We start from the raw sequence: 23,795 nt of genomic DNA on the forward strand, positions 1-23,795 counted from the left end.
ACCATAGTGCAGGGGTGCCTGAGTTGAGGGGAAGATTGTTTATGTGCAGGAAGGCCCCTTCCTGCACATAAACATTCATTTAAAAAAAATGCAGTTTTGCAACTTCTATGTGTGCACCAATTATCCTCCCCTTTCACGCTAAGTGCTGCATGAAAACATGCCTTATTTACCAGGCAGCGTTAAGCCAGCATCACTAAAACTGACGCTGTGGTGACGATAGGGGCTTGTAAAAATGCCCCTCAGTGTGTTTGGGCCTAATTCTGTATCTCATACTAACATACTCGTGTTATGTTTTACTTTAAATTCAAAACTGACGCTTTAGATAGAAAATGTGTCTTAAACATCACTTTGTTATGTCTACACCTCAACTGTTTTAGTTGTGCATGACTTTTGTTGGAATGTTAATTACCTGTATTTACCTCTTGCAGTCTCCCGGGATTATGCTTGTTGTTATTTAATCACTCTCGTTCATGAGTTCTGGTTTCCAAACCATGCCTGCTGCGGCAGTTAGAGGTCGCGGTCTCTGAGATCTGGGTGCTGGGTGCTGGCTGGTGGGCTCTACTTACTTCTTTGATAAACCCCCTGGGGCAGATTTATGTGGGGCTTGCGCCCCTTTTACGCCGCTGTTGCGTCACTTTTGTGATGCAGCGGCGGCGTAAACTCTGCGCCACGTTGCGCCCGATTTACATCGTGACGCATCTATGGAGATGCGTCACGGTTTAAAGCCCTGCGCCACGTGAAACCTGCGTCATGTTTCATGTGGGCGCTGCGACACAGGGGGGGGCGTTCCGTCGCAGGAACGCCCCTGAAAAGTGACTCAGTGAAATCTATAAGATTTCACTGAGTCACTTTCCCAACGCTAATGCGTCAAAACCCTGCGCCTGCTTGAAGCAGGCGTAAGGCTTGCCGCACCATGTTAGGGATAGGGTAGGTTGGAACAGTGCTGAAGTTGCGTCGCGCTTGCGACACAATTTCAGCACTGCGCCAACCTTACGCCAGCAGATACGTCACGCATCTGCTTGTCCGTGCGCCACGATGCACCGCATTGTAAGTGCGGCGCATTTGCGGTGGTGCAAGGGCAAACTTGCGTGACGCATCTTCCCTGGCGCATCCATGCTGATTTGCAGGGATGCGCCAGGGAACATAAATCTGCCCCCCTGAATCTTCAGACAACTTGCTCCTGGAGGGAGTGACTCCCTTCACCTCTTGGGGAAATCAGCCGCCACATATTTGGCGACGAGGCCTAAACCAGCCTTCTATGAGTCTACAAGATTCCCATTGGCTCGGTGGTGGTCCAGTGCAGTCCTAAGCTGTTCCCAGAGAAAAAACCCTTCAGTCGCTGCCTGGGGTATGGAGGAGGGCCCAACCAAGTTGGCTGTCATTCCTGCACACAAGAAACAGCCAACAACATCAAGTGGTGGTCAGACAAAGATCGGGACAACATAAAATTGCATCTTGCATCAACTTGTACACACCCGGCACATCAATCAGGCACAGTAAAGTACCTGACCAATTCCATCATTACAACAAGACTGACTCAAGCACAACAGGACATGCATAGGGCTTTTAGTTTCATTCAGCATTTAACAGCAAAGGGTAACATGAAACAATTGTGGATAAGCTTAATGACCACACACAGGATCTAATTTTGGCTTTCTCGAATTTCTCGATCATCTCGAAAAATGAATAGCTTATATACTGTGAGTTACAGTGAAATCCAAAAGTAAAGGAAAGAGTTATCTGATGATTGTTGAAACAGCATAATCATAATTTGGAGCTGTGAGAAACTAATACATTCAAATTATAAAATCATGACCAGGGGAGTCCATTTACAACAACCAGAATGCTTTTTACAAAATCCTGGCAAACCGCTGTAACCATGGAAACGCTGACATCATGTTTTTCAAAACGATATGGTAGCTACAGCAGCTGGGAGTTATGCACCTCCCAAAATGTTGCCGTTATTATTTAACAATTTGGATACAGAAGGGCAACAAATATTTGATAATTTACCAGAACTTGAACCTACAACAGATTTCCTCTGAAGGTGGGACGAATACACAGAGGTAGAAAGAAGGTGTCATTTCTTATGGCAGAACGAAGGTGTCATAACATTTCTTATGGCAGAAAGAAGGGGGCGTATTTACAAGGAGTTAACACCACCAGAGCGTCACTTTTTCTGGTGGAAGTTAACTCATTCGCCTTGTAAATAATGCCAATATTCATGCAGCTCTTAGCATGAAAAGGGCATGCAAAGGGTGTCGCAGTGGGCGTTCTGCCACAATACTCTTTGCTTTTTTGACAATGACCCATATTTACAAGGTATTGGGCAGCGCCAAAAATACCTCCAGGGATTACCTGTTCTTAAGCAGGCGATACAAAGAGAAAGGTTTTATTTCTCCTCATATTTTGCTCTTTCCACGTGTGCTGCATTCTGCTGCAAACATAGAGTAAATCGGCTGTAAAGGTTGTTTATGTGCGGGAAGGTGTCCCTTCCTGCAAGTGAACAAGTGCCCATGCAGCACAGGCCCCCCAGCAAAATGGCACTAGGGTGCATGCGCTGGCGCTAGGCAGCTTTTTCAGTGCCAGCACTAGAGTTAACACAGGGGCACCGCATTCTTGTGAATATGGAGTATCCCGCATTTTTAAACTGTCGGAGCGCAGCATTACCAATTTTGGCGTAACACCAAGCTCCACCAGTTTCTTGTATATATGCCTCAAGGTGTCATTAAATTTCCTGGAGGAATCGAGTGTTGTGGTACACTAGTTCAACTTTTTTCTCAGTAAACAGTATATGTTTGAGAACACCAATACATAGCCACTTTAGGAGCTTTAGCAAGTACATGTGATTTTGAAAATACTGTGGACCAGTGTAGAAAAGACCAGAATGTTCAATATTGCTCATCAAAAAACGTTCAGGAACATTCTTTACGTTGCGCTAACCCAACGCTTGAGGAAAGAGTAAAAAGTGCAGAGGGAATTTTGTGCACTGTAGAGTCTGTAAATGTGATTTCTGGTGAATGTGCTGATCCAGAACTATGAGTGTGAGTGTGTTATTTTGTTATGTAAAAGATGTGGATAATGGTGAAGAATAACAGGAACTAGCTGAGAGTGTTACTACAGTGTTTTTGATGGTTGAGGTGAAAAATTAAAAACGTGATATGGCAAGAAAGAAAATAACAATTTTGTAAAGTACAGATTGGAGATATTGAGGTTGGGATCATGGCGGATTACAGGATCACCGGTAACAATGTTATCTGAATCCACTTTCAAAAAGTTTTGGAGTAATAAGATACTTAAGAATCCAGACATTATGGCAGTTGTTTCTGAAGAAAATGATATAAGTAAGTAAGTAAGTAATTTTATCGTTTGGTTAATTAAAACCTTTACAATTCCTCATTTGAAAAGTTATAGCAGCAATATTCATGATTTAAGACAAATTTAAAATGACACTCCTTAAAACATCCATGCATTATGCTAGCATCGATGATACAATTATCAGTAATTTATATCTAATGCAGTACAGACTTACAATATGATAAAACAAGTACTCAGTTTTCAGTAAAGGGTTACATGTACAATAATCAGTTATTTTATGGCTGAAGGTAGTAATAGATTTCTGTTGACTGCTAGGATGTGCCATCCGGGTGAGGAGGAATGGCAAATGAGTGTTGTTTGCTATAATGTGATACTTCAAAAATCTTTTTAGTGCAGTGGTAAAGTGTACCGGTACTTTATCGACCGAGTTTCTCCACTACCGCTTCCATGAATTGCACAAAGCGACACGCTAGCTGAACGTTTCTTCCTCTGAAGCATGCCATCACAGCTTGTCTACAGGTTCTTATCCCCTTACTTACAAAGAATGGTTTCAGTAATTGACGTCGTTCAGCTTGTAGTTCTCAGCAAATGCACAAAAGGTGTAATACACTTTCGCTGGCTTCATCACATAAGCGACATGTTGTCTTACCAGGCGATCATTTCCAACGGGGAAGATGTGGCAGTGATGATAGAATGCCCATTTGGAAGTGAAGATATTTTTCTTTCTTCCTCCTATTGAAGCCTACGCCTTGGTAAGATTGCGGAGAGGGCTTGACGTAACTTTGAACAACAAACCATCCGTGGGATCTTTCTGCAAGTGCGACGATTTGTTTAAAACGTTGGTAGGACCCTGATGCCACCCAGAGTTCTTCCAGGCCAAGACACTCTTTTGATGCTGTCAGATAGCTCATCGCTGTGCAGTCCCTCTTTCGATGTATTTAGTTCCATAGGTAAGAATTCAGTGTTCCTGCTTCAGCCCTTTTGATCCTGTACCTACTCTTGGCATAACTCCTTTGCGGGCTAATTCTTTGCTTTGCAGGCCAAATTCTAACCTTATTTGGGCTGGCAAAACATGCTTAGATAGATTGAAAATCTTGAGACAGTGCTATCTAATATGGCTGCATCTCTTCCCCTCAAGCACTCACTCCCATAAGTAATTGCCGAAATGAGCTTTGCTTGCCAGACTTGTAGAAGGGGAATAAGACTTGGACCGGTACTTTTATTTTTGATAGATTTTATTGCTGCCACAATAGAGTTGCTTCTTTTAATGACTTCTTTTTGTGAGTTGAATGTACCTCCATTGTCTATTATCACTCCTAAGTATTTGTATTGGTCAACTTCTTCTATTGTTGAGTCAGCCAAGTGCCAGCAAAAATTTGAGGTTTTCTTTCTTGGATGAATCCTCATTACCTTTGTTTTGTCGTAGTTGATGGTTAAACCATTGTTTACTGAATAACTACTGGTTGTGTTTAATAAATGTTGAAGGCCAATGGGGGTTTGACTAATCAACACAAGGTCGTCTGCATACAGGAGGTTAGAGAGTGACAGCCCTCCTATGTTTGGCGCATGCGAGTTGCAATTTTCCAGTTCAGTTAATAGATCAGACATGTACAAGTTAAAAAGTGTCGGCGCCAAGACGCACCCCTGTTTGAGCCCCCTGGTTGTTGGGATTTTCCGGGACAGGAACTTACCATCTCCTAGCTTGACTTGAACCCACATATTTGTGTGGAGAAGTATTAGCTGGTTAAGGAGAGCCGGAGGTATTTTTTTATCTTTGAGTTTATGCCAGAGTATGTTCCTGTCAATTTTATCAAACGCTGACGAATAGTCAATGAAACACATAAATAAAGGGTGTTTTGCTGCCTTCGCCCCGTCTATCAATAGGGACAGGGCGAGTATGTTTGTAGTTGTTCTCATGCCCTTGCAAAAGCCGGTTTGATTGATGGGTAGGATTGATTCTTTTTCTGACTAGGCAATGAGGTCTTCCAAAAGTAAGCCAGCGTAATATTTTGCTTCAATATCGATTAAAGCCACAAGCCTGCAGTTGTTTGCTAAGTTCTTGTCCCTTTTCTTATATATTGGGGATATACTTGACCCCCCCATGAGTCCGGGATGATGTTTCCTCCTGCGATTTTTGAAAGCAACGGTAGCAATTTGGAAGCCCAGTATTCCGGGTCTTTTTGACTAATCTTGTAGGAATCCCATTGGGTCCCGGGGTGCCCTCCCGCTTGCATTTAGCTATCCTGTCCTTGATCTGGTGAGTTGTGAACGAGAAATACTTGTTTCCTGATGTACCGTTTTGGTTGGAGAGGATTGCCTCAGAGATATAGCGTGTGCTCTGTTTCTGATCAGAATTGAAATGGTGGTACAGATGCGAAGCCCATGCTTCCTCTGTCAAGTGTGAGTTGATTCTCTGGGCATTTGGGTTGGCTAGTCTGTTTATTGTGCACCAGTATCTTGCGCTAATGTTTGATTTTGAATCATGTAACAGCCTAGTCCACAACTTTTCATCAGCTTCTCTTTTTGCCTGCCAGATTATTTTTTTCTTTTCCGCTTTGAGTTGCGCTAGGTCCCTTTGTAAACTCAGATCCTGCCCAGTGTGCCGAAGCCTATGTGATGTTTTGTTTATTGCTTTCTTGAGCTTGCAGAGAGTAGAAGTTTAAGTGATAAGAAAATGCTTATCTTGACAGTCTGAATGCTTATTTGTCATTGAAGCTGGTGGAGCACTTGTCATGTGCTTTGCTTCTAGTGTTTTAATAAAATGTTCCCAGTGCATTATCTCATTTATGTCAGTCACGTCCCTTTGTTCCCATAATGACTTCGCTGAGGCCAGTAGTTCATCAGGTTGATTGGTTTTAAGTTTGATCCTCCTGAAGTTATTCATGTATATCGACTCGCGGTCCTCAACTGGTTGATCTAACAGTGGCCCAGTTATTCTTGTAGAGATTTCCTGTGGCAGATGGTCACTTTGATCTTGAGTCCCTACATGGAAGCCGATAATCATGCTGAAGAATGATAAGGATACGAAGGTGTAGTCTATTAGCGTGCTTGAATTTGCACCGTGGAATGTAGCCGCCGGGAGCTGATCTCCCGGGAAATGCCCCTTTTGAGGCACAAAGCTTAAGTATTCCAGATCCTTGACGAAGTTCCTAGCAAGTGCTGATTGTTGCTTCTTGGTACTCAGCTCCTGGCTACGGATATTCCAGGCGGTATGTTGTTCCTCGAGTAGCAAGTCCCTCGACTGAGGCCCCATTAGGTGCATGTTGAAGTCTCCTGTCAGCAGTAAGTTTGAGGTTGGTTCTTCTGAGCGCAGCCTAATAATTTCTGCCTCCACTATTTTAACTCCTTCGATTTTATCTCGAGGATGGATTTAGGTGTTTAGGAGTAGTATTTGCTGAATAGTATTTCCATCTCACCTTGAGTGCTTTATTGCATTTGTGGAATATGTGAAGGTGGCAACATCTTCAGTCGCTATTATTGATTTTATTGATGAATAAATTGTTAGACCACTCTTCAAATGTCCAAATTTGGAGCCTTTCGCTGCAAGAGTATGATGGGTTTTGAAACCAAATAAATGGGTACGGTGTTTCTAACCATGTTTTTTGTAACAAGATTTGATCAAAGCCTTGAAAATAGTCCATAAGGTCTTTGTCTGATATTTTATTGCCCAGACCGTTTATATTCCAGGAGCAAATTCTTAGGTGGTGATCGCTTGGAGGTGTTTGTCAAGTACTCTTATCTTGTTGGTTTATCGTCCTTGCTAGCCAAGACCAGTCGTCCAACCTGGTTACTCAGTGTTGATCATTCCTTTCTGTTGGTTGTGCGTCCGTACTGCTCTCGCCTTTAAGCACTGATTGTGGCTGCGAGCCTGCTGAAGAGTTAACTGCATTTACTTGCTTTCTTTTGTTTTTAATCAGTGGATTCGGGTAGCCAGGCTTTTGATAGAGTAGTATTTTTATTCCCCATGCTTTTAATTGGGGTTCTTCATCCAAAATCCTCCTCACTATGTCTTCTGAGGACCAGGTTGTCTTTGTTATTTCTCTTTCAGAAATTTCTTTGATATCTTTGAATGTTATTTTTTTTAGATGATGCATGCTTATATCCGCCAAGTTTTGGATTGCTTGAATTAAATGGAAGATGTTCCCTCTGTTGAGGATGTCCCCACAACCTCTGTATTTGTATTTGGGGATAAACAGAATAGAGTTGCTTTTGCATTGTTGTTGACTGGCGGTAGGCAGATTTGCCGAGATAGCGAATTCCTCTTCGGGTTGAGAGTTGGGGAGATCCAGTCTAAGGCTGCAGTCTTCACTAATGGTAGTGGATGGTTTCCTTGAGGTGGCTGCCTCTCCAGGTTTTTTCTTGATACAGTTTGCTGGAGCTCTCTTGAACTCGTGCTTTCTGGCTTCATCTGATCTGTTTATAGATGGTTCTGTTGATTCATCCGCTGCCATATCCACTTCATTTTCTGGATCTCCTAATATTGAAATGGTCGAGTGGCTCAATTTATTGTCTCCTTCTTGGATCAGTTGTTCCTTTGTTTGCTAGCAGCTTGTCCTTTTGCCTTTTCTCCCAGGTCTTACGCTACCTGTATAGAAGTAGTCCAAAATCTTCTTCTTCTTTCTTCCTTTTCTCCTTTGCTTGTGTCTGTATGGCTCTTTACCCCCTGCGTGAGGCTCTTCTGAAGCTTCTGGTTCAAGCTTAATTTGTGGCTGTATGCTTCTTTTCCCCTGAGTGGGGCTCTTCTGAAGCTTCTGGTTCAAGCTTTATTTGTAATGATTCCTCCAGGTGGTAGTTGTGGCTATATTCTAGGCCTCTTAGGTTCTCTAATAAGTTGTGACATCCAGGATCCTTGCTTATTTCATCAGCAGTTTTTGTGGCAGTGCTGTATGGTCTGGCGGTTGGAGCCTTGGCTGGCCGTGTTTCATTGTAAGAATTCTTTAGGAGACTTGTTGCCCCTTCTGAGTTGGCTGTATCCTCCTGACTGCTGGTTGAACCCGTTGAGGGGCCTTTTGCTTGTGCCTCCTGAGGGGATGTACGTCGTTACAATGCACACTTTTACAACGCATGCACTTACAACGCATTTTTTACAACGCAACATCCACTACAACGCATTCCATTACATCGCAGGACACTACAACGCATTTTTAAAAACTACCTTTACAACGCATTCCATTACATCGCATACTACCTTTACAACGCATACCATTACAACGCATAATATTACATTGCATTTAAGGTAAGTATTGGATAGTATAGGGGTAAAAATTATTAATCTTACTCCAGGGGGTGCAACAGTAGGGTAATTGTTGGATAGTATAGGGGTAAAAATTACTATACTTACTCCAGGTGGTGCAACAGTAGGGTAAGTGTTGGATAGTATAGGGGTAAAAATTACTATTCTAACTCCAGGGGGTGCAACAGTAGGGTAAGTGTTGGATAGTATAGGGGTAAAAATTACTATTCTTACTCCAGGGGGTGCAACAGTAGGGTAAGTGTTGGATAGTATAGGGGTAAAAATTACTATTCTTACTCCAGGGGGTGCAACAGTAGGGTAAGTGTTGGATAGTATAGGGGTAAAAATTACTATTCTTACTCCAGGGGGTGCAACAGTAGGGTAAGTGTTGGATAGTATAGGGGTAAAAATTACTATTCTAACTCCAGGGGGTGCAACAGTAGGGCAAGTGTTGGATAGTATAGGGGTAAAAATTACTATTCTAACTCCAGGGGGTGCAACAGTAGGGCAAGTGTTGGATAGTATAGGGGTAAAAATTACTATTCTTACTCCAGGGGGTGCAACAGTAGGGCAAGTGTTGGATAGTATAAGGGTAAAAATTACTATTCTAACTCCAGGGGGTGCAACAGTAGGGTAAGTGTTGGATAGTATAGGGGTAAAAATTACTATTCTAACTCCAGGGGGTGCAACAGTAGGGTAAGTGTTGGATAGTATAGGGGTAAAAATTACTATTCTAACTCCAGGGGGTGCAACAGTAGGGCAAGTGTTGGATAGTATAAGGGTAAAAATTACTATTCTAACTCCAGGGGGTGCAACAGTAGGGTAAGTGTTGGATAGTATAGGGGTAAAAATTACTATTCTAACTCCAGGGGGTGCAACAGTAGGGTAAGTGTTGGATAGTATAGGGGTAAAAATTACTATTCTAACTCCAGGGGGTGCAACAGTAGGGTAAGTGTTGGATAGTATAGGGGTAAAAATTACTATTCTAACTCCAGGGGGTGCAACAGTAGGGTAAGTGTTGGATAGTGTAGGGGTTTTAATATAATATTATGCGTTGTAATGGTATGCGTTGTAAAGGTAGTATGCGATGTAATGGAATGTGTTGTAAAGGTAGTTTTTAAAAATGCGTTGTAGTGTCCTGCGATGTAATGGAATGCGTTGTAGTGGATGTTGCGTTGTAAAAAATGTGTTGTAAGTGTAGTGCGTTGTAAAAGTTGCGTTGTAAAGGTTGTTCCCCCTCCTGAGGTAATGTGGTGGGGCTTTTGGATGTTTTCCTGATGTCTGCCAGGATATCCCCCATTACCTGTGGCAGGGTGGAGAGTTTATTGCTAATAGCAAAGCAAGTGCAGTGCGTTGGAGATAGTTGCGTGTCTGCCTGGTCCCTTTTGATCAGGTTATTCATGTCTGCTAGTCTGCTGTCAATGTTTGAGATATGGATGGCCACTGAGTTAAGGATCGATAATTGAACATCCATCTTGTCTGAATGATACTGCATTGACTTGATGGACAACTGCATGGTGTCCAGTACAGATTCCCAGAGCTTATCTGAGTCCAATTAATTAGATCCTTTAGTGTCAGTTTGCTGAGCGGGGAAGGCCTATGCCTGCCAGACGGGGGAAGCATGGGAAAGCTCTTGGTTGTAAGTTGTTTGGGCTAGATTGCCGGATGTTACGCTTTGTAGGTCCTCTGTGGTTCCCAATTCCCTGACCTTAGTTTTTTTGTCCGAACTACTAAAAGAAATGGTGGGTTGAATGTTGGGCAGCAGGGAGAAGTTGGAGCTGGAACAATTAGTTGCGGTTGAGTTATCCCGTTTTGGTGTTCTATTGTTGTTTCTCTTTGGGCTCTTAGCCCCGCTGGGGCTAATCTCGGTGTGCTGTACTTCCCTACCTATTTCTGGGCTGGTATAATTGAAGTCCTTCCGTTATGGAGGATTTTTCGGCTGTGGCGCTAGAGGCTCAGTATGGTTCTCTTCCTCAATGTTTGTGACTTCATTATGTGTTGGCGTAGGGCCGTATGCCAGTCTTTCTGGGCGCTCTGCAAGTGCCTCGTTCAGGGTTGTGGATGAATGGATTGGGCTAGAGGGAATTGTAGACGCTTTTCCAGTATTTTGAGAGTTGATGTCAAAAATGAAATTTGTTTTCCCAGAAAGAATTTCGATAGTTGGTTCAAATGGTATACCTGTGCCAAGCTCAATCCTAGTAGAAAGTGCTCCTCCTATTGTTGTCTGGTTCTCACCAGAAGCTATTTCAATTCTCAGACCTGGATGGTCTGTTTTCACCGGGCACAAGGGAGAGGGAAGGCTGTTTGGACATTTGTTGCTTGTGCAGAGAGCTGCCCCTGCATCCCTCAAAAATGCTAATTTTGTATAAATCTTTGGTTGATAGCTGGTTGTTATGGTTTTTGTGTTCTGTTCGGGGCCTGTGACATCTACCAGGATCTGGTTAGGGTTTTCTCCAATCGTTAAGTTCTCCTTGCTGGATTCGTCAATTAAACCTCTGATATTTGTTTTCCTTTTATTCAAAAGGGCCGTGACAGAACGTCTTTCCCTGCCTGATCCCATCTGATCAAAAGCCCTGTGCACCTGTGCACCTGTTATTCCTGTGGTTCCTGTGATTCTTAAGGCTTTTTTTTTAATTATGGATGGGTTTTTTAATGCTTTGGAGTTATGATTAAGATCCTTTATTCAATTATCCCCGCCATTTTTGAAGTTTGAATTCAGCCCTTTAATTGTTTGTTTAATTGTTTGTTGTTTGTTGATTACTATTTGTTTTGTGTTTGTTTTATTTGATTGGTTGGTTGGTTTATTTGTTGTTTTGTTGTACTTGTAGTTTTTTTATTTGCTGTTTGTATCTTTGTTTGACGTTTTAGGGTTTATTTGCTTTCTAGTTTGTTGAATGGCTCTGAGCTTTCCTTAAGTAATTCTCTTCTCCTTTTGTTTTCTTTTGGATTTCCTTTACTTTCTTATAGTTTGTTATGGTTTTTCCTTGCCTTTATTATTGTCTTTTTCCTTGCCTTTACCGTTGCTGATACCGTGGTGCTCTGACACGGTATTACTGAGATTGCTTTTAGATGGTAATCGCTAGTGAGTAGTGAATACCGATAAATAATGTTTTGTGGCTTTTTAGGCTGTGGTACTTTTGAATTTTGAGCAGAGTTTCAAAGGCAACAGTTTTGCTGTTTTGCCAATTTCTGACGTTTTGATGGTCTTGCGGGCTGGCGTTTGCCCCCTCTCAAAGAACTGTGAGACAGCTCCCGTAGACCCCTGTGGACAGAGGCACACTTAAAACTCCAACAGTCCAAACAAACTGCTGCATAGCCCCCTTGTGTGGCTCCGGGATGCTGTATGCACCAGTGCCCCCCCAGCAAAACCAGACCAGACTGCTGCTTTCAGACCTTGCCCCACCACCCGGCAGAAGCACCCACCGGAACAGCAGCGGGGGAGGGAGCAGGGAACATGGTGGGTGGGAGGCAGGCAGGCAGAGAGTCACACTAGAGAGCCGCTGGACAGGCTTACCCTCCGCCGCCGCTTCACCCCAAGGTCTGTGTCCTGCAATGGTCCTGGGTGCCTGCTGGTAGTCTCCGTTGATCCGCGGTCACTGCTTGCTGCCTCTTGCCGCTGTCTATAGACGGCACCCGCGGCTCACCCGCAGTTCGGCTCGGCCCTGCTCTGCTCTGCGTGCGGTTTGGGCGTTTTCACGGCGTATCACGTGAGTCAGCCCCGTCTCAATTACAGTGAAGGGGTTATAGATGCCTGCTCCTGCTGAGTTCACCTCTCAGGCAAAAGCGCAGTAACAAATGGTTTTCTACCGCAGAGCACGTGCGCCGCTGCAGTCCGAGCAGCCGCAAGCATGGTGAAGAAAAGTATATTGAAACTATAGGCTTTTTCAAAGACATTTTAAAGAATTTTCTAGATCCATTTTTACTAATATTTAGAAAGCACTCAATGGATGAGACATATTGGGGTGGATAAATCTAGGGAAATTAGGAATTGCTTGTTGAACACCAGTCAGATGGATTGAAAGTAGCCACGGCCGCTGCAGGTAAGAGCGGTGGGGCCAGGTTAGGGGGGATTTCGAGAGACGATCACAGAAAATTAAATAAATAATTCATTTGTGGTCGTCTCTCGAAATCACCCCTCACCGGGCCTGACAGCCCCACCACTCTTACCTGCAGCGGCCCCAGCTGATTGAAAGGCGTTCAGGAGAAATACCAGGAGATATTTTGTGACCAAACTGGTATGGTGAAAGGTTTTGAATGCTATCTAAACAATGCCATTTGCGATTCCTTAATAGCGAAAAATAAGGATTCGCTAATAAGGAATCGCAAAAGCCTATGCATGTAGAAATCGCTTACAAAATAGCGATTTCTAAATATTTCTTAATTGCGAGTCGCAAATTGCGAGTCGCAATTAAGGAATACCTCCCCATTCATTCCTATGGGCCTAGAGGTCCATAGGAATGAATGGGAGGACGTTCTCAATTTGCGATTCTCAATTAGAGAATCGCAAATTGAGAATGCAATTTCAAGGGTGCAAGGGTGTCAAAGCGACACCCTGTTGCACCCCTGAAATCGAACTGTGTACAAATGTTGCGCACACACATGTCCAAAGGACATGTGTGTGTGTAACCAACCACTTTGAAAAATGCACTTTCGTGCATTTTTCAAAGTTTTTGCAAATTACCATGAAGTTCAAATTCATGGTAATTTTCTCCCCCTATTAGCGAAATCGCTAATTTTTTAACTTTAGTGCATTGCATTTAAGGAATCTCAATTTGAGATTCCTTAAATGCAATCGCAATTTAAGTAATCGCAATTTAGAGATTACTTAAATTGCGATTTTTGCATTTGGGATGATGCATCCCAAATGCAAAAATACTGGTCGCAAAGGGGCAGATTCTGAGAATCTGCCCGTTTGCGACCGGTTTTTTATTGGATGCATGTGGGCCTATGTTCCTTATTCACAACGTAAACTTACACTTTTGGTGTGTTTACTATGTTTTTGCTATTCCCAAACTACAAGTGTAGTTTTACATGCAGTAGCTTTACAACTGTGGATAACTACATCACATCAAAAGATGGAACAGTCTCTGCAGTCGTAAAAATATCACCTGTAGAAGTACACTTGTAGTTTGTGAATAGAAAAACAGAGTGAAACTTACACCAAACGTGTAAAATTACCTTTGTGCATAAGACTGTAAATAATTTCAAACAAAATGCAGTTTCTGTGACTCTCAAAGTGTTGGATGTGCCATTGTGTGTGAGGAAAGAAGCATCTTGAGGAATGGGAAATCATACGCATTGCAAGAGTAACTTGGTAAGAATTTGTTGTTGTCACTTTGAAGCATAAGTTGGCGAGTCTACAAGAGAATTTTGTACGCAGGAAGAAGGGAGATGGAGCACAGTTTGGGGGAAACAAGAAGGTTTGGGTAAGTCAAGTGAATGTTGGAGAAGGTGCACATCTTGTTAGATATCATGATAGACCACATCCTGTCAAAGGAACAATAGCCATCTTTTATAATGAGTGTACAACTACAAACTGCTATTCATAACAACATAACCTTCTCTTGTCTATGTCCGTCAATGGACTATCAGTTACTTCTACAAAATATTACTGCTCCTGGCCTTTTAATGCTGACAGTGACATGCCACAATGAGACTGAAACAGTTATCCCTATGATTGATGGAATGCCACAGCGACATGGTAAAAACATGGGTCATAGAGCTATACCATCTTCAGTCGTTTTCTTTTGACCATGTCATTTAAACAGAAGTTCAGTTTAGTCTTCTTGTGCAACTCCACACCATTAGTGTGCACATCGTGTTGCAGACCTTTAAACACACACATGCCACTGTGTGTCCCACAATAACACATGGTCACACAGTGAGGAGACAATATCACATGGCGTGTAGACAATTAACTGGAAAACCCAGAAGAGAGCATGTTTCTAGCCAACTGTTTGTGGCTCTGTTCACTGTCCACTATGGAATGTGAAACCTCCCCCAGACGTCAGCCTCAAAACCATTATTTTTCTTTGATTTTGAAGGGGGAAGGTGGTGAGTTAAAGTGCCTCAGGCTGTGCTTGGCACACACCCTGCCCTCTCCAAGTCACCTCCTCAGATAGTAAAACTTTTTCACAAGTTGTTATATCTGTTGATGTAAATAATGAACATACCTAACATCCTTTCCCCTTTACAAAATGAGCTCTGGCCGTGGACTGTGGAGGAAGATGTAATGCAAAAGGCATGGTATTTTCAGTGGCAAATACGCCCATGAAATTAGAGTAAAGAGGTATGATTCCTCTCACTCGGGTGGGCTTGCCTGAGGAAGGAAGATGACGGGTTGAATCCGCTACAGAATACCGCTCCACCCTGAAGCTCTGACACTGCCCTGCCACCCATCGTGCAGCAATCCACAAGCACCAAGCACAGGATTCCTCTTTCGTGCTCCACTCGGATTGTTAAGCTGCCCGCTGATGACCATCTCCTCCAGCCCGGATGCTGCAGCTGTGTGGCCGTTGGATTTTCAGCTATATTAGACCCGTTGGCTATACGCTGCTGGCAGTAATTTTAATATCACAATTTTGAGGATATCAGCCTGGAGCACCAGTGGTCCCATAGTAGAGGACTGCCTCTCGGCGAAGCCGTGGAGCACGAGGGGGGTGGGGGGGGCAAGGCACGTGCTAATGGAGCCAATGAAGCACAGGAAGAGCAGCAACAGAGTGAGGGGGAGTTAAACACTATAACTGCACCACTAGAGTTGGAAACCACGCAAGTTGGACACCCTATCTTCAACCTACTGCAGTCAGGCATGATGAGAGAACTCATGCAAACAGCGGTTATAGAACCCGCAACCTCTGGTGAAGGACCATCCTTGGTGGATACAATAATGGCTGCAGTTGTAGCAGGAGCCCCAGCTACCCTTCGTGCCTATGGCCAGGTGAAAGGCGGAGCGGGAGACAGGACTCCTGTGAACACAGGAGACATCATAACCATACAGCAACGTAGGACCAACTCACTTAGTAGCCAACATGACCAACTTTCTGGGCCTCCTCAATCTGGATTACTGGAGTCGCAAAATGTGAGTACGGTTTCTGATAATTCAGGCGCCCAGGGTGGGGGAGCAAATGCTGACATAGAGGCTCAAGAGGGTGGAGGTCGGCAGGTAGACGATGAAATACAATTTGATGGAAGGGAGCTGCTCAGTGCTTCAACAATGTCAATATCCCTCTAAAAGCATCAGCAGTAATGAATATATATCCACTTCTGTTTCAACTGATGTCTCATTCATCCATGCAGACAATAGTTCTCTGATAGCTCCTACATCTTCTCAAGGGGGTGGATGGCATCCCGTTCAGCAAGGACAGGATAGCTCCCAAAAGAAAAAGAAATGCACAGACCAGGCTCAGTGCACTAATTATCTAAACCGCTAAGGCAGCGGCAGTCCAGTAAGGTCGGCAACCAGTGAGCTAGGAGCAGCCCGCTTAGTAAGTGGGTTGCATCAAAGTAGGAGGTAAAAACACTTATTTCTCATCTATTTGCAACGCTTCCAGGGCCAGTGGCTGATAAGCAGCTTGTTATACAACACTCACCCCAAGAATGTTCTTCGCCGGACCCTGGTTCCACATCCGATGTATCCTCAGATACAACTACCGATCTCCTTTCTACATCTAACATCAAGGAGGCCTGCTTAGAGGACAATGTACAGGAACCCTCAATAAGAGTAATCCTGCAAGCCATCCAGACGCAGCGCTCAGAAGCTTAGTTACATTACGCCCAGGCTAGAGCAGACAATGCGAGAATGCAACAGTCTCTGGATGAGGTCTCGGGGCAGATTACTACTCTTACAACGGAACTTGTGGAGCGTCAGGAGAGAATTGCTCATACTGAGGAGGCTGTGACTGCAACAGCCAAATCAATCAGGAGCCATTATGCTCAGGTGGAACATCTCCAAACTAAAATCGAAGACATGGAAAACTGCCAGGGGAGAAAAAAAACTCAGGATATTGGGAATCCCGGAGACCCTCGGCAATACATGGTACAGCTCTTTAGGAGGGCTTTTTTCTGACCTGATTGACTGGGACTGGGACTCTCAAATCCAGCGTGCCCATCGTCTTCCTCTCAGCCATAATTCTTTCAATGCTAATACTGCACAGCCCTGCTCAATTTTAAAATTGTTCTGGAATTTTCTACTGAGGCAGGCAATATCCATCAAGGCACGGCCTGCAATCCTGGTTCAGATTCATACTATGTCAATCCTGGCTCAGTGTGATCTCTGTAAATCCATAATGGACCGAAGATAGAAGATGCATTAACTTATAGATCCTCTTAAGGCTGTAGGCCCAAGTCTTCCTGCAGGACCCATCTCATCTCAAAATCATAAGAAATGGCTGAACGCAGAGGTGCTATTTCATGGAGGACGCTAATCAGGCCCTGGCCCTTCTGGGGGGGGGGGCGGGGGGGGGAATAACATTGTTTTTGAAAACATGACATCTTTTTTCCAATCTTATGCACCGATATTCTCTCATCTCTTCTCTCTGTGTTCTGGGGCTGTCTGCTTCTTTCTGAGATGGGTTAATGATCCGGGATGCCAATATTGCATAACTGAATAGATATTCCATTAGGAAGCGATATTCCTTCCTGCTGTTTTCTTTATTCTTTGGCATCGGGTGGTTGTGTGGTTGTCCGGGGCTCGGGTGTGGGAAGCCAGTAGTCTATAGGGGTGTCTTCAGCTGATACCCAGTAGGGAAGGGTGATTCCTTCTCAAGAGTACAGGGAGGGGTGGAAGGGTTGAATGGAGGAGGAGATGGGGATGTGGGGTGGCGTGTCACCACAATTGGTCTTCTGCCGGTGACCTTGCCGCTGCGATAGGGGGCTTGTGGAGTGCAGGGGGGAAAACTAGTCAAAGTATGGTCAAATTATTCAGGGCTTACTTCTTGTTCTTTTTAAGGTGCCGGAATAATAATCTAGAATTACAAAGGTCACAAGAGTACAGAAGAGGCGTACACATTTTCTAGCTCCAATGGCTCAGATTAAATGTATATGTTGAAATGTATCTGGAATTAACATGCGGAGTAAGCGACAATTGGTCCGGCAGGAGATTGGTCTGTACAATCCCTAATTGGTAGCTCTGACTGAGACCCCTATTTAAACAGTGTCAGGAATCAGGCTACTTGTTCCATAATATGAAACAGAATGTAGACTCCCTAGTGCATGTCATTTATAAAGAGAATCCCTCTTTTGAAAGACTCCCTTACTATACTCCTTGAGATAGGGGTTGCATTTATCCTGACTCCCTTGTTGATTCAAATACGGCGTCATCAGAACAGGACCTCACTTGGCTTCCTGTTCCTGACTGGTTCCATGCCCCATTTTTTGGGATACTTGAATTACCCGTTTGTTTCTCTCCTGACGCAAGAGTTTAGCAACCGAGTGTTCCTGGCGCCTAACGCGTTATCGACTGCCACATTTGTTACATAGATGCCGGATACGGGAAAACTGGATACATTGCATTCTCGACAACTAACTTGGACTGTGGCCTCTTTGTTTCTAACCACTGACTGTTTCTACATTGTGTCCAAGCCGTGACTTGTTGCTACATTGTTGTAAGACAACTGACGCTAGTCAACACAGACTCTCTGTAGCGCGAGCTCTTTTTCCAGCCACGTGTGGGGTTTTTTTTGTTCTGTTTGGCAGATTCCCTTCAGTCCTTCAGTTGTCTGCCGCCCCTCCTAACTGTAGTCAGTCTTCAGTACCCTTGAGCCTCAACCAAGTATCTCCTCAATGTACATGCTCCTGGTTTCTTTTTCCTACTGACGCATAGCCTGTTTTGTGTACATTCTTGCAAGGTCTACTCCAGTGCTCCACCTCATCAACCTTGAACTAAACCACGTGCTGGTAAAGAATTATTTACCAGCCCCTTGATCTAGAGTGCTGTCAACTCTAAGATATCTCTTTAATGCCCAGGGAGATAAATTATTGGTAAGTGGATTCACTGTTTGTATATGACATGCACTATAACTGATCTAATTGTCCAAGGTCAATCTGAGCTAGAAGGCCCTAATTTAAGTCTGGTTCCCTTTCAGTTTGCCTCAGTTCATGCCACGTCTCCCGGAGTGACCTGCTTTACCTACGGGAGGAACAGTGAAGTGGTCGGAGGTTATTACTCTTCCCCTTATCTCCCCCTTAGCAGTGATCTTATTTGAGATTTGTTCATGTCTCAGTGAGGAACAGTTTTCTGGGAGTGTGGGGAAATTCTCTTTGTTCCGGTGGAAGCCAAACTGGTTCAGGTTAGTGGGATCTTGTGCATTAAAAACAGTTGGGATATGATATAGTTGTTTGCACAGCACAATCCACTTTGACACGCAGGGTTGCATTACTCTCTGCTAAGATTTTTTGGGGCCAAACCCTACTAACGGCTGCTGGCTCTAGGGGAAGCTGGGTCCTCGCTCAACTACTACATAAAATTGGTTCTGTGCGTGGTTTATGTTCTAACATTGATGACCCAGAAGTACTAGATATGTTGTCATTGGAACTATTGGATTGGGCAGGGAAACTGATTGTAATGGGCGATTTTAACTGTATACTGGATAACAGTATAGATACCACTAACCGTACTGCCACCCCGCGTAAGACTAGAACTAGGGCATCACTTAAGGATTTAATTCAGCTGCATGGGCTATGTGACTCATGGTGCACCCTTTATTCGACTGATTCTAGCTCTACCTTCTACTCTTGTCCACACAGGCACTATTCCAGGATTTACATGGTTTTTACCGGGTGGTCCATGTTGGATAGCATGGAAATTAAGGTATGCTCCAGAACAGTCTCAGATCATAACCCGATTATGTTTTTGTTTGGCCCAACTGGAGATAGGCCCAACCATGACAAGCTCTCCTTTCCTCAGCATTTGCTGGTTAATGACGACTATATAACTTATGTGTCAGGGCTACTTAGGGAATTTCTTCATGTCAATAAGGATATGACTTCACCCCAAATAATCTGGGACACAATGAAAGCATACGTCCGGGGCATTACCCTGCAGTATGTGGTTGAGCAAAACTGGGATGCCTCAGAGGAGGCTCACTCTCTCCATCAAGTTATTATACAACTTGAAATACTGCAAACTTCTAAAGTTTCCCAAGGACTGGCCTATAAACAGGTGTTTTTCCAACTAGTGGAAAAAAGGTCTCTCCTAGGACCTAGGTTGAAAGATCAGGAAGCTGTCAGATATAGTAAACATAGAAAGCTATAATGTTAATACAGGGAAAGGGTGGGCCGAGTTCTAGCACACTAGATATCAGATCAACGCTCAAAGTGTGCAATTCGGGCAATTGCAGTTAAGGATAGCAAGGTGCACACTACCTCTATGTCCATCCCGGTTCTAAGATTAGCTGTACAGTCAGCCACAGTTTATATATCAGGCTGACTGCTCAAATTTATATCCACAAGTTTAGTCTACCCCACCTGGAAAAGAACAGGTGGGCAACATGCAGGCAGAGTTTTCTGTGACAGAGATTGATGCTACATTATTGGCTTTGCCAACCGGTGAGGTGGCTGGTGAGGATGCCATACACCTGCAGTTCTACAAGGTATTCAAAGACACAATAGCTATGGAATTCCTTCAGGTGGCCCGACACATTTATATAGGAGGGACTGCTCCAGATACATGGAATTCCACTAACATTATTGTATTCCTAAAAAAGGATAAGCCATCAGAGTATATGGGGTCATATTGTCCCATCTCTCTGATTAACACAGATGCGAAATGGTTTGCTAAAGTCTTGGCCATGTGTCTGGCCCCTGAAATCTTGTCTTTAGTCTCTTCACAACAACATGGATTTGTTCCGGGAAGAGATAGTACTAGTCTTCCCATCACAGCAATTGTGGCTTTTGATGTTGCGGAAGGCTTAACATCAAAATAGGTATGATCCTTTTAGATGAAGAAAAAGCCTTTGAGCATGTTGCATAGGACTGTATGTGGACTACAATATGCGCTTTTGGTGTAAGCAAAACATTTATTATTTTGACCCAAGGTTTATATAGGATGAGGATAGTCCTCACAGGGAACTGCTCCAATCAATTTCAGATAAGTAAAGGCACTCAACAGAGGTGCCGGCTATCTCCCCTTTTGTTCGCTCTGTACATAGAGCCCTATTTACAGTCACTCTTTAGGAATGCAGGTACCCAACCTTTGATTGTCAGAGGGCAACAACTGAAACTGACTGCATACGCTGGAGAGGTGGCAGGCTTCTCCTCTAATCCATTTATAGCAATCAAACAGGTAGTCAGTGAGGCTGCCAGATTCAGTAAGGTATCTGGATACAAGCTTAACATACCTAGTACCTAGGTTCTCCTGAATTTTAAGCCAGATTCCATTTCCCAAGGGTAACCACTACAGCAGTCTATCTGGGTATTAAGCTATGTCTGGAGGTTTATAATATTATTACATTGAATTATGAATCTCTGCTATCTGCTGTAATCTCTAAACTTAAATCTTGGCATAAGCAGCCACTTACTATCATTGTTTGAACTAACATCATCAAGATGAACATCCTTCCCAAATTCCTTTATTTGTTTAGGGCTATTCCACTGAGAGTCCCAGATTCTTCTTTTAGGCACCTGGAAGGCGGCATTGGAAGCTTTCTATGGGGATTCAGGTGAGCAAGACGAGCCATATAATTCAAGAAGCTTCAGTATAAAAAGGATGGGCTCTCACTCACAGATTTTAGGTTATATTTTTCAAGTTCAAGTTCAAATAGACTTTATTCGGATTTCACAAACCATCCATAAAAGCACATAAACAAACATTTTAAAATACACATCAAAAACTACAATTTTGGGCCGTCAGACATTACATATAAAAATATAATTTATAAAAAGACAGCAATGAAAACACAAAAACCTACTAACTGGGCTGTGCAAAATAAGCCATCGTACAACAGTAAATGAGGTTATACTTAGAAAATTGGCTCATAAATTTGTAATAATAAGGCTGAATAATGTATTAAATTCCGACAAGACATGTTTTAAAGTGCAAAGTGAATATTTAAACAGAGCTAATCAATTTTCAACGACCTGCGTGAGCATACAATGGCTTTAAGAAAGCTACTAACTCTAAAAATTAATTCATCAGATCCTAGCATTAAGAAGTGTCTATAGGCAAGGTTGTGGCTAAGCAAATCATATTTCTTACAGTATGGTATTAGATAATGTCTTGTGAATTTCATATAAAATCCACACCCGAAGATAAAATGGGGCATACTCTGGGTTCCACCGCGGTCACAAGGACAATGTAGTTTTTCCAAATTTTTAATATAACCCAGTGGAAAGCAGATGAGATTTATAATGCTCCTGTCCCTGAATCTAAATAATAAACATCTGGTCCATCTGCCCAGTTTTTTACATAAATAAGGCTGGGGGGACATCGGGGATTCAATATGAGATTCCTGGATTGATAAATAGTCGACTGTGGATTGTTTCCCAAAAACTGCTCTTTCCCTTTCATTCTGGAAATGCTGATAGAGTGCTCTTCTCACCAAATTTTTATGAGAGGCGTCAATCCTATCCGGATATGTGAACAGGTAACCGTAATTGACGCTCTTAAGGCTGCTCTCTACCGCATTAATCCATGGGATTAGGGCTACATTATCACTTTTCAGACAGTCTAAAATAATCTCACGAGTCAATGAGGCTGCCTAGTTTTGCCATATCCTTAGCCAAAATAATGCAGGTCTCGCTCTAATAAAATCCTCAACATATTTTAATTTTAATTCATTGTGACATACAAAGGTCGGTGCACTAATAACTCCCCCCAGGATTTTTCGACAGAATCTGTTCTCTTCGCTCTGTATTGGTTTACAGTTTGAAAACCCCCAAACTTCTGCACCATATGTGCCAGTTGGGAGACATTGGGTTCGATAAATTTGTAATAGGCTAAGAACCACATCAGCCTGGCGCGGTTGGCGTAGGGAGGTGATAGAATTAATCGATTTTGAGAGTTTATTTCTCCCCATCGCCACGTGTGGTTGCCACGAACCACTATTAGAGAATAAGAGACCCAGATAGGGGAAAGTGCATGTGCTTTTTAGGATGTTTGGACCTATCACAATCTTTGGGATTTTATAATTTTTAGGGCCGCAAGTCATGATAAACGATTTGTTAAAGTTAGTGCACAGCCCAAGATCGGACATATAATTAACGAATCCCGTTATTAAAATACGCAGAGCATTCGGAGTGCGGCCCATAAGGACCGCATCATCAGCGTAGAGTAACGCCGGGATAGGTTTCTTATTGATAATTGGAACGTCCTTTGTCAAATTGCACAGGGAATGAGTTAATTCATTGATGTATAAGATAAAAAGCAAGGGGGCCAAGACACAGCCCTGTCTTACCCCCTTGCCAATTAAAATCTCATTTGAAACCTCACCATCATTATTTAAACGAACTCGGGCTTTCAAGTTACGATGAAGATTGGCCAGAAAGTGAACTAGGGGTTCGTCTAAGCCATAATTTAAAAGAATGGACCACAAGCGAGAGCGATTAACGAAATCAAACGCTGAACTTAGGTCCATAAAGCCAAAATACAGAGGAGATCGTTTAGCTCTCGTATATTTGGCCATTATAAGGTTAAGGTTTAGACATTGTTCCACCGTCCCAAGCTTGCTCCGAAAGCCAAGCTGGCAACGGTGGATGATGGAGTTTTCGTCTGCCCAGGTGCTTATTTTGTCAAACAAGACCCTACCAAGGACCTTCAGGGTGTTGTCGATCAAAGATATTGGACGATAACACCCCGGGTCCATCCTATTTCCCTTTTTAAAAATAGGCACAATGGTACTACAAGACCATGTGGGAGGGATAGATTCCTTACCTAAATTATTAAAAAGATTACAAAGTAGGGGGGCCCAAAACCATGTATTTGATTTTATCTGGTCGATGGACAGACCATCCGGGCCGGGGTCCTTGTTACCAGCACTATTTGCGATGGCTTCCTCCACCTCCTCTAGTGTAATGACTACGGTATCATCTGGGAAAGTGTCCTCAGAAGAATTCCCAGCTGTAGCATAGAGCTTAGAAAAATGGCTGACCCATGAATCACCTGTGATATTACAATTTATCGGGGTGATGTTACTACCCTGGGCTCTCAAACTTTTTACTTCTTTCCAGAAGCCGGTGGTGTCTTTTAGGGCAGTTGTTTTGGTGAGATTATCCCAATGGCTTATTAGGAGCTCTTCAGTTCTGGTTTTTA

Source organism: Triturus cristatus, chromosome 11 (assembly GCF_964204655.1).
Source record: "Triturus cristatus chromosome 11, aTriCri1.1, whole genome shotgun sequence".
NCBI lineage: Eukaryota > Metazoa > Chordata > Amphibia > Caudata > Salamandridae > Triturus > Triturus cristatus.